Source organism: Pogoniulus pusillus, chromosome 20 (genome assembly GCF_015220805.1).
Source record: "Pogoniulus pusillus isolate bPogPus1 chromosome 20, bPogPus1.pri, whole genome shotgun sequence".
In the NCBI taxonomy this organism is placed as follows: domain Eukaryota; kingdom Metazoa; phylum Chordata; class Aves; order Piciformes; family Lybiidae; genus Pogoniulus; species Pogoniulus pusillus.
This window is the reverse complement of record NC_087283.1, coordinates 23392299-23405535: the sequence shown is the minus strand read 5'-3', so window position 1 is coordinate 23405535 and position 13237 is coordinate 23392299. Positions and strand designations below refer to the sequence as shown.

Genomic DNA, 13237 nt, shown 5'->3' with positions numbered 1-13237 from the left:
CTCCCTGACCAATCCTGCAGCAAAGATATTTTTCCTCTTCTCCAACCTCAGCCTCCCTTTGTCCAGTTTCCTGTAGTGTAGAGAGAGGTGTAGGAGGAACTGGAGAGGCCAGTTCCTCTACCACCTGAGACTAGGCAGAAGAGCCCAATCCCAGCTCACTGCAGCCTTCTCTCATGTAGTTGCTCTCTCTACTCTGCTGGTCTGGTCAAATGGGCAGCAGTACAGACCTAACTTAGTAACAAACTCAGAGTCAAGCTGTGCCCCCTGGCCAGGGTTAGTAACCCAATTACATGACCCAGTTCATGTGCAGCCCCACAAACTGCTTTGCCAGAATAAGTGAGAGGGCACCAGCAACGGAGGCAAGTCTGTGGTATGGAGCAGCCACAGCCAGCTGAGGGACTGCCCACGTCAGTCCTGGAGAGGCTCCCACAGCACTTTGAGGGAAACACAGATTTATTTCTTATTTCTCACAAGACAGGCAGCATTCGCTGCACTGCCCTGAGCCCAGCACATGGTGAGTGCCATCCTCTGCCACGTGTGCAGGTGCCAAGGGATCTGCATGAAGGGACAGAGTGGACTCTCAGCCAGTTTGCTGCTGGGACCGATGACCATTTGGCCAGACCCAGCCAGGCTGTAGAGCTGGGCAGAGGGAACTTCATGAAGTTCAACAAGGGCAAGTGCAGGCCCTGGTCCTGGCCCCTGGGGAGGAAGATGCCTCTGCAGCAGGGCAGGTGAGGAGGGACCTTCTGGAGAGCAGCTCTGTAGAGAAGGGCCTGGGAGTGCTGGGGGACAGCAAGTTGTGGCCTCATGGCCAAGGCAGCCAGTGAGGTCCTGGGGTGCCATTGAAGGTCAGGTTATTTCAGGCTCTGAGCAACTTGTTCTAGGTACAGATGTTCTTGCTGATTGCAGGGGGGTTGGACTGGTTGACCTTGACAGGTCCCTTCCAACTCAAAGCATCCAGGATTACATAACCACAGGCACAATCCCCAGGGTTAAATCCTAACCTGAGGTAGTGTGGGCAGCTAGGGTCTGGCGTCCAGAAGACAATGGGATTTATGGAAAGACAGGGGCCCCTCTCCTTACTGCCATAACCCATAATATTTAGGAGTGATGTAAGCAGACGGAAATGATGTTTATCTTCACACTATATAACCCAGCACTGTACATGAATAAATGCCATTTGTTCTCCACCGCATCGGTGTGTGTGAGCTGTGGTCACGAGTGGCCAAGAACTGGTCACCGTCACGTTCCTGAACCAGGTTGCTGCTGCCCTCACAAGGGCAACAAGTGGTGCTGAAACCCGGGAGGACACCCGCACTCCAGGAACGGCTGTCGGAGCTGCAGGATCAGCTCCACAGGCGCAGTCTGAGAAGAGGGGGGACGCCCCTGGGGACCTGCAAGGACCATGGAAGCTCTTGTGAAGGTCGTATCTCAATTACATAAACAATGGCATATAAATTGTAAGGTTAGGGATTTTACTCTTGCTATTGCGAGAGTTTTACAAATTGGGGTCATTGAGCAGCCGGTGGAGATTCTCCACCCAGAGGTGTGGGATAGATGCACCGCAGCACTGGCAGAAGAAACAAAATCTGCCGGGTGTGCAAAACATCTAAAGGCTTGGGGCAGAGTCGAACAGGCTCTGAAAACAGCCATGCAGGAGAAGGAAACTTGGAAGGTGGCTAAGGAATATCTGTTAGTCACTCCAAAAGCGGGAGTCGGGGGGGTCAAGCAGACTCCAGACCCCCCAGGGGGGAGCGGTCCCACTGAGATAAAAGACCAGGAGGGAAATGTCCCTCCACAACCCCCCCCCAAACCTCCAGACCCACCGACGGAGGAACAGGTGCCAGCGAAATCCCCCTGGGGAGAGCTGATTCGGGAGGCGAGGAATGTGGCGGCGGGGGAGCGTTCAGAAGAGACCTGGACAAAGCCACCTCCGTATGCACCCAAAGATGGCAACGAGTGGCAAGGTGAAGGGCGTGGTGAAGGTGCGTGCGGCGGGGAGAAAGAGGAGGCAGATGAGTTAGAGTCAGACAATCAGAGTGGAGAAAACAGAGACAGAAGCCAAAAAACCAATCAAAGTACATACAAACTGGACACCCCACCCCTCCGCAGGTGGAGCGAGCCAGGCAGGGGGGCAGCACCCACCGCTAAGAAGAAGGGGCGGAAACAGAGCCCGAGCAAGGGGCGGGGTGGGCGGAGAAGGAGGGAGCCGGCAGACAAAGAAAGGGGCTGGGGCGGAGTTCAGCCAAACGCTGCCCACGCTGCGGAACTAGCAGTCAGTCGGCTTCCGGCTCAGAGTCAGACAGCACGGAGGGGGAGCGGTCTGGCGATTCGACCTCAGAGGAGGAGATAGAAGCAAATAAAAATAAGCAGCAAGAGACTTTTAATAAAAATTAAAAAGGGTTGCTCGGGAAACAACTCTCTCTCACAAACTGGAGAGAAGTGAATGCGGCATGCGCTGAATGGGTACCACCATCCAAATTAGCATACCCGGTACAAACGACGGGGGAGGGAGATGTGACATACTTGCTGATTAACCCCAAGAGAGTACAAGAGATAGTGAAAGCGATTGCAGAAAAAGGGCTTAACTCACCCATGGTGTCCACCCTCTTAGATAGTCTCTTTGGAAATGATAATTTGATACCATTTGACATCAAACAAATTTGTAAAATGATGCTTGATGGATCAGAGATGATTGTTTTTAGACAAGATTGGGAGGAAAACTGTGCAAATAAAATAGCTGAAATAACAGGGGCAGACCACCCACTACATGGCTCCAGTGTACTAAGGCTGATGGGCAAGGATCCAGCGATGCCCTCTCCTCTGCTACAAGCTGAAAGCATGGAGCCTCATGAAATCCTAACAACTACCCATGCAGCCAGAGAGGCTCTCCGCACAACTTTTGCAGCTGTCACAAAGCCACCACCATAATGCAAAGTGAAAATGAAAGCTTCAAAAAATTTGTGGATCGCCTGCAAACTGCAATTGATTTCTCAGCCCTACCTGAAGAAGCAAGAAATCAAACAACGACAGAATGCACACGCCAACAATGTAATTCAGCAACCAGAGAGATACTGCGAACACTGCAAAGAGGAGCGAGCATTGCAGACATGATCAGGCACGTCGTGAAAGAAGAACAAGACCTTCCGATCCAAGAGGTTGTCCGCACTGCAATGGCCAAGTCACAAGAAACAGTGAATGCTGTATACACCGCAGTAGCCAATCCCCAGGAAAGGCACCATATCAGTCATCCATGTCAATAGCCACAACCCAATAAAAGGATTTTTTCAGATCAGCAATGACAGAGCAGATGCTGCAGCAAAAGGATTGTGGCCATTGAAAGATGCACACGAACTGCATGAATCTCTTCACATCGGAGCCAAAGCACTAGCAAAGAGATGTGCAATCTCGATCACGGACACTAAACATGTAGTAGCTACATGCCCTCACTGTCAAAAAACACCACTGTGGTCCAGCCGAGTCAACCCCAGAGGTCTTAAAGCCTCAGAAATATGGCAAACAGACTTTATACTTTGCCAACTATTGAAGCCACGAGCGTGGCTGGCAGTAACCGTAGATACCTACAGCGGAGTAATAGTGGTCACTCAACATCTCAAAGCTGACTCCAAAGCAACCATTCAACACTGGTTAACAGCCATGGCGTGGCTCGGTATCCCCAGATTAAAACAGACAATGGTCCAAATTTTGTCTCTAAGACAGTTCAAGCATTTGTTTCAAAATGGGGTGTCAGTCTAGTTCACGGGATTCCATACAACAGCACGGGACAGGCCATAGTCGAGCGAGCAAATCAGACTCTAAAAACAAAATTAGAGGTATTAGCGAAATCAGAAGGATTCAATGGTACCATTCCTTCAGGGGATCAAGCACATCTGCTGACAACTGCTCTATTGGCATTAAATCAGTTCCTGGGAGGGGAGGAGACAAACAGCCCTTCCCAAAAACACTGGGCCACTCAGGCATTAGAAGAGGGCCCATCAGTCACAGTTAGAAATGAGTTAGGAGAATGGGAATCAGGATGGAAATTAGCTTTAACAGGGCGTGGATACGCCGCAGTCAGAAAAGATGGCAAGGTCAAGTGGTGTCCACTTAAGTCTATTAAACCAGACCTCCAGAATAAAAACTAATGAAAACTGTGAGTTTTTGTCCACAGGACCTCTTGATTGGATGCCCTCGTAACGCGTACTTCCCGTTGTCAGAAGATGATGACAACCCAAAAAGCACTTCACCACCACCCACGCTGGAAAGTGTCACACCAGCAAGACCCAAGCAACAGCAAGGAGGCCCTCAAAAGGGAGGGTTACGATGTCTCTGTGTGATTCTGATTTTGGGTATGGTAAGACCATCCAATGCCTCGTACAGACACCAACCAGGGCAATGGATACTGATTTCCTTGGTATCCCAACAAAAGGGCCTAACCCACCTACGGGTCGTCATCGATGAGGACTTGCAAAGACTAGAAAATTCCATGGCCTCCCTAGAAGAATCTCATCACTTTCAGAAGTTGTTTTACAGAACAGACAAGGGTTAGACCTTCTGTTCACGCTTTTATGCAGATCACACCGGAGTAGTTAGAGATTCGATGGCTAAATTAAGAGAAAGATTGGCCCAAAGAAAAAAGGACAGGGAAGCCCAACAAGGATGGTTTGAATTATGGTATAATCGATCACCATGGCTAACCACCCTGATATCCTCCCTGATGGGACCGATCGCGATGATCGTGTTGACTTTAGTTTTTGGACCCTGCGTTCTGAACACGTTCGTATCATTTGTTAGACGTAGGCTGCAGACAATAGACATCATGCTTGTAGAGCAGTAAGATTTACTCTAAGTTACCTTCAGTATTATTATTATTATCTTGCACAAAGTAGCTTAGGTTTGCACCAAAGAATGTTATACTGTAAAGAAAACAGTTATAGAAGATAGGGATAGTACAATATATGGCAGCTGACTTAGAAATATATTTAGGGAGTTTTCACGTGTGATGGGTACGAGCACTTTGGGTGTTCACTAACGATACTGTGAAGAATGTTCTCATCTCATACTTTTACACTAACCATACTTGGTTGCACTACATTGTTCTCAACAGTACCTCATTTAAAGTGCCTGACTACTGAAGTTTGCTGTCAAGATCTTTTGATACTGTGACTATTTTTCTATGCTCTTTCTATATAGAATTTTATACTTTTTTACAATTTTATGCTTTTAAGAGAATGTTATATTTTAGCTGGTCTTATTGAGCATAGGGAGGGGGGAGATGTGGGCAGCTAGGGTCTGGCGTCCAGAAGATAATGGGATGTATGGAAAGACAGGGGCCCCTCTCCTTACTACCGTAACCCATAATATTTAGGAGTGATGTAAGCAGACGGAAATGATGTTTATCTTCACACTATATAACCCAGCACTGTACATGAATAAATGCCATTTGTTCTCCACTGCATCGGTGTGTGTGAGCCGTGGTCACGAGTGGCCAAGAACTGGTCACCGTCACGTTCCTGAACCAGGTCACTGCTTGCCCCCACAAGGGCAACAAGGTAGCTGAGGAGCTGTTTGCTAAGTGCCACCACTGTGCTGTCCTGAATTGGAGCTGCCAGCAGAATTTATTTTCTGTTGCCTTTTTTTGTTTCCCCCAAAATGCACCCAAACCCCTGCTGATAAATGGCCTTAAAGCCCAGGAGCTTCCATGGGCAAGGTTTTGTGGGCACAGGTAAATGACTCTGAGCTCTCGAGGGCATGTGGTGAGCATGGAACTCTCCAATTGCAGTGGAACACAAAGTGAACCTGAGCCTTCAGCCAGTGCTTGCTTAGCAGTGACCTGCATCAACCCGATCCGACGGATCTGCTGCTTGTCTGCTCATGTGCAGGGGATGCTGTCAAGAGTGGCTCTGCAGGCTCCCATCAGCGGTGCAAAATGCCCTACCTGGCTCTGTAGTACAGCCCAACTCTCACTGCCTGGCTCCTGGAGAGGGAGGCTGAGTTACCTTCTACAGCACTGTGCTAGCTGGAGTGAGGAGCGAGTGCCAGGCTCAGCTGGTGTCAGGCCCTGCACAGCTCACAGAGAAGTGACAGGGTCTGGAGTCTGCACTTAGCTTCACATCCGAGTGGCACTTTAACTTCCTGTGACCTGAAGTCCTGCCGGGTTTGTCTCTTTAAACCCTAAGACACTTCTGATTTAAGAGCTCCATTTTCACTGGACTTGCTGGCAACCTGTAGTGGTTGGGGAGCCCAAAGCCTGTTATGGGAGCCAAAGTGCATCCCTTTCTTGTTCCCACTTCAGTGAGGATGCTAGGCACTCTACCAGCTCTAATTCAAACAATTTCTGGCCCCATCCAACCCAAGTTTTCTGTGGGCTGTGCTTTGACATGTAGTCAGCAGGTCTCAAATGATCACAGTGGGTTCACTGAAGGGGCAGTTCCTGTGACCCAGCCACAGCCTGAGGATTTCTTCTATCATCATTTTTTGAATTTCCAAAAGACATTTGGAGCACACCTTGACACCCAAGCTGCTGTACTCTTGGGGCTGCTACTGCAAGCTTTATTCACTTCTGTCCCCAGACACAGCTTTTCTTTACCTGCTCAGCATTTTGGTACCAGAGGGTGAAATTACCTGTCCCAGCTGAACTGACCTAACACAGCATCACCAACAGAGAGAAAGTCCACCTGCCCTCCTCCTCCTAGAACTCCACAGGCCCTCATGCCCCTGTGCTGTGCACTACTGAGGCCACACCTCAAATCCTGGGTTCAGTTTTGGGCCCCTAACTCTCAGGACATTGAGGGACCGGAGCAGGTCCAGAGAAAGTCAACAAAGGTGGGTAAGGGTCTGGAGAACAGGCCTGGGGAGGAGCAGCTGAGGGAGCTGAGGGTGGTTAGTGTGGAGAAGAGGAGGCTGAGTGATACCTCCTTGCTCTTTGCAGCTCCCTGAGAGGAGGCTGTAGCCAGCTGAGGTTGGGCTCTGCTCCCTAGTCTCAGGCGACAGGAGGAGAGGAACTGGCCTGAAATTGTGCTAGGAGAGGCTTAGGCTGGAGATGAGGCAAAGTTTCTTTGCTGCAAGATTGGTCAGGGACAGGCTGCTCAGGGAAGTGGAGTCCCCATGCCTGGAGGTGTTCAGCAAACATGAGGATGTGGCTCTTGGGGACACGGTTTGGTGCCCATGGTGGTGTTTGCCTGACAGTTGGAATGGATTATCTTAGAGGGCTTTTGCAACCCAAACACTTCTGTCATTCTATGATCCTCCTCTTATCCAAATCTCTGTCTCTGGCACTTGAATCCTCCTTTGCCAGGTCAGCTTCCAGGCCTGGTGTTACAGTATCACAGTATCACCAAGGTTGGAAGAGACCTCACAGATCACCAAGTCCAACCCTTTACCACAGTGCCCAAGGCTAGACCATGGCACCAAGTGCCACGTCCAACCTTGCCTTGAACTGCCCCAGGGACGACGACTCCACCACCTCCCCAGGCAGCCCATTCCAGTGTCCAATGACTCTCTCAGGGAAGAACTTTCTCCTCACCTCCAGCCTAAATCTCCCCTGGCACAGCCTGAGGCTGTGTCCTCTTGTTCTGGCGCTGGCCACCTGAGAGAAGAGAGCAACCTCCTCCTGGCCACAACCACACTTCAGGTAGCTGTAGACAGCAATAAGGTCACCCCTGAGCCTCCTCTTCTCCAGGCTAACCAATCCCAGCTCCCTCAGCCTCTCCTCGTAGGGCTGTGCTCGAGGCCTCTCACCAGCCTCGTCGCCCTTCTCTGGACACGCTCAAGCATCTCAATGTCCCTCCTAAACTGGGGGGCCCAGAACTGAACACAGCACTCAAGGTGTGGTCTAACCAGTGCAGAGTACAGGGGCAGAATGACCTCCCTGCTCCTGCTGACCACACCATTCCTGATGCAGGCCAGGATGCCACTGGCTCTCTTGGCCACCTGGGCACACTGCTGGCTCATGTTCAGGCGGGTATCAATCAGTACCCCCAGATCCCTCTCTGTCTGGCTGCTCTCAGCCACTCCGACCCCAGCCTGTATCTCTGCATGGGGTTGCTGTGGCCAAAGTGCAGCACCCTGCACTTCGAGCTATTGAATGCCATCCCATTGGCCTCTGCCCATCTGTCCAGGTGGTCAAGGTCCCACTGCAGAGCCCTTCTGCCTTCCAACTCAGTCACATCTGCCTCCAGCTTAGTGTCATCTGCAAACTTGCTGATGACTGACTCGATGCCCTCATCCAGATCATCTATGAAGATGTTAAAGAGGATGGGGCCCAGCACAGATCCCTGAGGGACACCACTAGTGACAGCCGCCAGCTGGATGTGGCACCATTCACCACCACTCTCTGGGTCCGGCCCTCCAGCCAGTTCCTAACCCAGAACAGAGTGTTACCATCCAAGCCACGGGCTGACAGCTTAGCCAGCAGTTTGCTGTGGGGGACAGTGTCAAAGGCCTTGCTGAAGTCCAGATAGACCAGACTGGTTCCTTCAGAACTCACAGAGCAAGGTTCTTACCTTGCAACATCTGAAAAGTCCCCTCCCTTTTTTGTTATTATTTAGCTCTGGATCCAGTGAAGTTTGTGTGAGTCCAGATTGAAATGTGTTGGTGGTTGGCTACAGGCTTCACCTAACTTGGAAAAAGGGAGAAGCTGAGTGCTCCTCTGCACCCTGCACAGGCACACCCAGCGGTGCTGCAGCTCCTTCATGCTACTTGTACTCACTCCTTTCACTTGCCCCAACTCCCTGAGAGTAACTCAGCAGGAACACACAGTCAGGCAAAGAGGAAAGGAGGGATGACTCTCTGCACTACCAGCAAGGTCTTAAATCATCCTGAAACGTTGTGAAACCATACCCTCAGGCATACCCTCCTTCAGTGTCTGGAACAGTGTGGACAGGGCCTGGCCAATCCCTTCAAGAGCCTTTAAACACCCTCTGGTTAATGACTGACTTGCCCTGCTCTACAGCACTGCCGTGCCACTACCACCTCTCACCGCTGCTCTGTGTGATCAGACTTTGCCTTTTCACCTGTTCCAATGAAAAGACACAGCTTGGTCTATTCACCACCTGCCTGCTCCCAATGCCCTGTGAAAAGAAGCAGCTCTCAAATCTAAGACTGTTTTGGAACCTGGCACTAGAATGCAGCCAGAGAAACCAGCAGAATTTGGGGTACAGGAACCTACTTCATGCTGGGGCTTGGCTCCTGGGACTGCAATGCCTTAAGCAATGTCAGCAAATTCAGAAGCGTTTTGTCTGCCCTGTGTCTGTGCTCAGCAAAGGGTCCCTGTGAGGTATGTGTCTGTAGCTAAGGAGACAGAATGAAAATGGTCACTCGGATCTGGGGCTCCTCTCTGCTGCCCTCTGTGACAGCCAGCAGCACCATAACCCAAACCCACAGCACCTTCCTGTGGAATCTTTTCCTTTCATATATTCACAGAATCCTAGAATGGTTCAGGTGGGAAAGGATCTCAAAGGCCATCCAGTGCCAACCCCTGCCATGGGCAGGGACACCTGCCACCAGCTCAGGCTGCTCCAGGCCTCATCCAGCCTGGCCTGGAACACCTCCAGGCAGGGGACAGCCACAGCCTCCCTGGACAACCTGTGCCAGTCTCTCCCCACCCTCACTGCCAACAATTTCTTCCTCATCTCTAGTCTCAGTCTGCCCTCTCCCAGCTCAAAGCCATTATCCCTCGTCTTGTTACTCCCAGCCCTTGCCCAAAGTCCCTTCCCAGCTCTCCTGGAGCCCTTTCAGGTCCTGGAAGGCTGCGCTAAGTTCTTTCTGGAGCCTTCTCATCTCCAGGCTGAACAGCCCCAACCCTCCCAGTTGCTCCAGTGCTTGTGCATTTTCGGTTGGAGGCACCCAGATAAAAAGTGAGCAAGTTTCACTGGGAATGCTCAAGTTACCAGTGAAGTGGAAAGCAAAATGCTCACTGGGAAACAGACTCACAATGGTCTTAGAGCAAAGCTTCTGGAATCTATTCCCTCTGTTAGCTCATCCACAAAACATTCTCCTCCTTGTGGGTACCAAGATGTGCAGTATGGCTTGAATACACATTTCAGCTTTACAACAACCTCCCCAGAAGTGAGGGACCTTGCAAGGCCACCCAGTCCCACCTCCTGCACTCAGGAGGGACATAGCACCATAAAATGGTTTAGTTGGAAGGGACCTCAAGGATCATCCAGTTCCAACCCCTTGCCATAGGCAGGGACACCTCCCACTAGAACAGGTTGCTCAAGGCCTCATTCAGCCTGGCCTTGAACACCTTCAGGGGGTGAGCAGCCACAGCCTCCTGTGCAACCTGTGCCACCTGTGCCAGTGTCTCCCCACCCTCACTGTCAAGAACCCTTTCCTAACACGTAGTTTGAATCTCCCCTCTGCCACTTTAAACCCATTACTCCTTGTCCTGTCACTACAAGACCTTGACAAAAGTCCCTTCCCAGCCTTCCTGTAGGACTGCTTCAGCAGCCACAGCAGGCTGTTGTGGTAGGCCTGATAGGCCCAAAACAGGCTTATACATGTCCTGCCTTGCCTAGGCATGTTCTTCTGCTCCACCAGAGACAAGCGTGGGAAACGGACACAAAGTACCTGGAGCCACTGAGTGTGGCCTGCCCAGGGCCCTGCAGTGTGAGGCACACACACTTAGCTTGTGCCTGCCTAGTGCAAGGCCTGTGCTCTTCCCAAATTAGGGGAAGGCGAGCCTGTGGCTTTGCCTAACATGGTACGGTTTGGCTAACTGCCATCCTGACTGGCTGCTCTGTGTCCAAAGGGCAGTTAATCTCATCCCACACTGATAAAAGGAGATGCACAGGTGAACAATCTGCTTTGCTTTGCTCCCCTGCTCTCTCTGCTGTGCCCAGCCCTGCTGCTCTTGCACACTGCCTTATTGCTTGCCTGGTACTCCACTGCCACCAGTTACCAGGAGCAGACCCTGGATGCCTGCACGCGATCGGCTGGCTCTCCAGGCTGAGACTGCACCACATCTGCCTCTGCACCTGCAGGTCCTGCCTAGGATCCCTGGACATATACACAGATGGTCCAGAAGCAGCCAGGAGACAAGGTCAGAGATTGTCTGCGTCCTGTCCCCAGAAGCCAGGAAGATTCCAGCCTCAATGTCCAACAAGACAGAGTCCCCAGAGAGCATTTGGGCACTGTCTGGACTGTGGCCAGCCCCTGCGAGGTTAATAACCATAATCTGTGAGTAAATGCTCAATGTCTCTTTGTGATTCTCTGCTGCCTTCTGCCACAGAGTAGAGAGAGCTTGGGCCCAGCTGCTGGGCAAGTGGCACGCTGACTGCAAGCGGCACTCACTGCAGGAACAGTCTCTTCCAGTTCAATTAATGTTTATGTATCTTGCTGGGTATAGTAGATGTAGATAATACCCACAGAATATTTCCATAACTGTGTAAGAACCAAAATATTATTAAAAGTAGTGGTTGGGGATGGCAGAGTTCTGAATAGCAACACTAATAAACAGTAGTAATTTGGAAAAATATCATCTCACAACAATTAATTTCCCCTCCACAACACAGGCTGCTCACAGCCACAACCTCACCTGCAATGGTAGCAGCCATGGGGCAGCTCTCACCTCCCTGGGCAGCCTGCTGCAGTGTTCCACTACCCTCCTGGTGCAGAACTTGTTCCTCACACCCAATCTAAATCTGCTCTGCTGTGGTTTGCAGCTATTGCCCCTGCTCCTGTCCCTGCAGGCTTTGGGAGCAGTCCCTCTGCAGCCTGCTTGTAGCCCCCTCTGGTGCTGGCAGCAGCTCTGAGGTCTCCCTGGAGCCTTCTCTTCTCCAGGCTGAACCCCCTCAGCTCCCTCAGCCTGTCCCAAAGCAGAGCTGCTGCAGCCTCTGATCATCTCTGTGGCCTCCTCTGGACCCTCTCCATCAGGCCCAGGTCTCTCCTGTGCTGGGGTCCCACAGCTGAGGTCTCCCCAGAGCACAGCAGAGGGGCAGGATCCCTTCTCTCCACCTCTGCCCACGCTGCTTTGGATGCAGCCCAGGCTGCCCTTGGACTTCTGTGCTGCCAGTGCCCACTGCTGCCTCCTGCCCAGCCTCTCCCCCACCAGCACTGCCAAGGCCTTCCCCTCAGGGCTGCTTTCTGTCACCTCCTCCCCCAGCCTGGGTTGTCAGTGAGGATTGTTCCAGCCCAGCTGCAGGACTCTGCACTTGCTGCTGCTGTGGAACCTCAGGAGGCTCTCCTGGGCCACCTCTGCAGCCTACCCAGGTCCCTCTGGATGCCATCCTGTGCCTCTGGCACACTGAGAGCACCACTCAGCTTGGTGCCAGCTGCACACTGCTGGTGGTGCCTCGACCCCTCTGTCTATAGCAGTGCTACAAACACTGAACAGCACAGGTGCCAGCATGGGCCCCTGAGGGTCTCGACTTGGCACTGCTCTCCAGCTGGACTTGGAGCCACTGAGCACTCCCTCTGGATGAGACCATTCAGCCAGCTCCTTATTCACTGAGCAGTCCACCCAGAAAATGCATCTCTCCAGCTTGGCAGGATGTTGTGGGGAACAGTATCAAAGGCCCTGCAGAAGATCAGCTTAGGCTGGAAGAGACCTCAGATATCACCTAAGCCAAGCCCCTACCATGGCAGGGACACCTCTCAATTGGCCCAGGTTACTGAAGGCCCCATCCGACCTGGCCTTGAACCAGGCAGGGGCATCCACAGCCTCTCTGGACAATTCATTCCAGAGTTCTGCCACCCTCCTAATGAGGATTTTCTTCCTAACATGCAACCTAAACCTACTGTCCTTCAATTTCAATCCATTTCCCCTTGGCCTGCCAGGGGACACCGGTGAAAAGTCCCTCTGCAGCCTTCCTGCAGGATTCCTTCAGCTACTGGAAGGCAGCTCTGAGGTTGCTCAGGCTGGTTTTCCAGGCTGACCAATCCAAGGGCTCCTTGGTCCCAACTTGCTCAGTGCTGATTAAAATTTACTTCAGTAATTCTTTAGCATTTCAGTGATTGTTTTGTTCAGTAATTTTAGTAATTCTTTCCCATTCTATTTAGCAGCAGTTTAGCAATGCTAAATTGCCATGGCTACATTAGCAATGTCAGCAACTCCCCTTAGGGTAACACTTGGTAGTCTGAAACGCCCAGACATGGAATTCCCAACCCTTTCCAGCACTGAACTGCAGTAAAAACAATTATCTGGAGGCTGCATGGATGCATTTTCACACAGCAGGTAAGGCAGATTTGGGACAGTTCTATGACATTGCATTAACAGGAGCAGACATTCACTAAC

General features: G+C 51.5%; 1 protein-coding gene across 1 annotated transcript in view; it reads right to left on the bottom strand.

Moving 5' to 3' along the window:
- Window positions 1–13237, bottom strand: part of RANBP10 (RAN binding protein 10) — a 96547-nt gene that overhangs the window by 60450 nt on the left and 22860 nt on the right.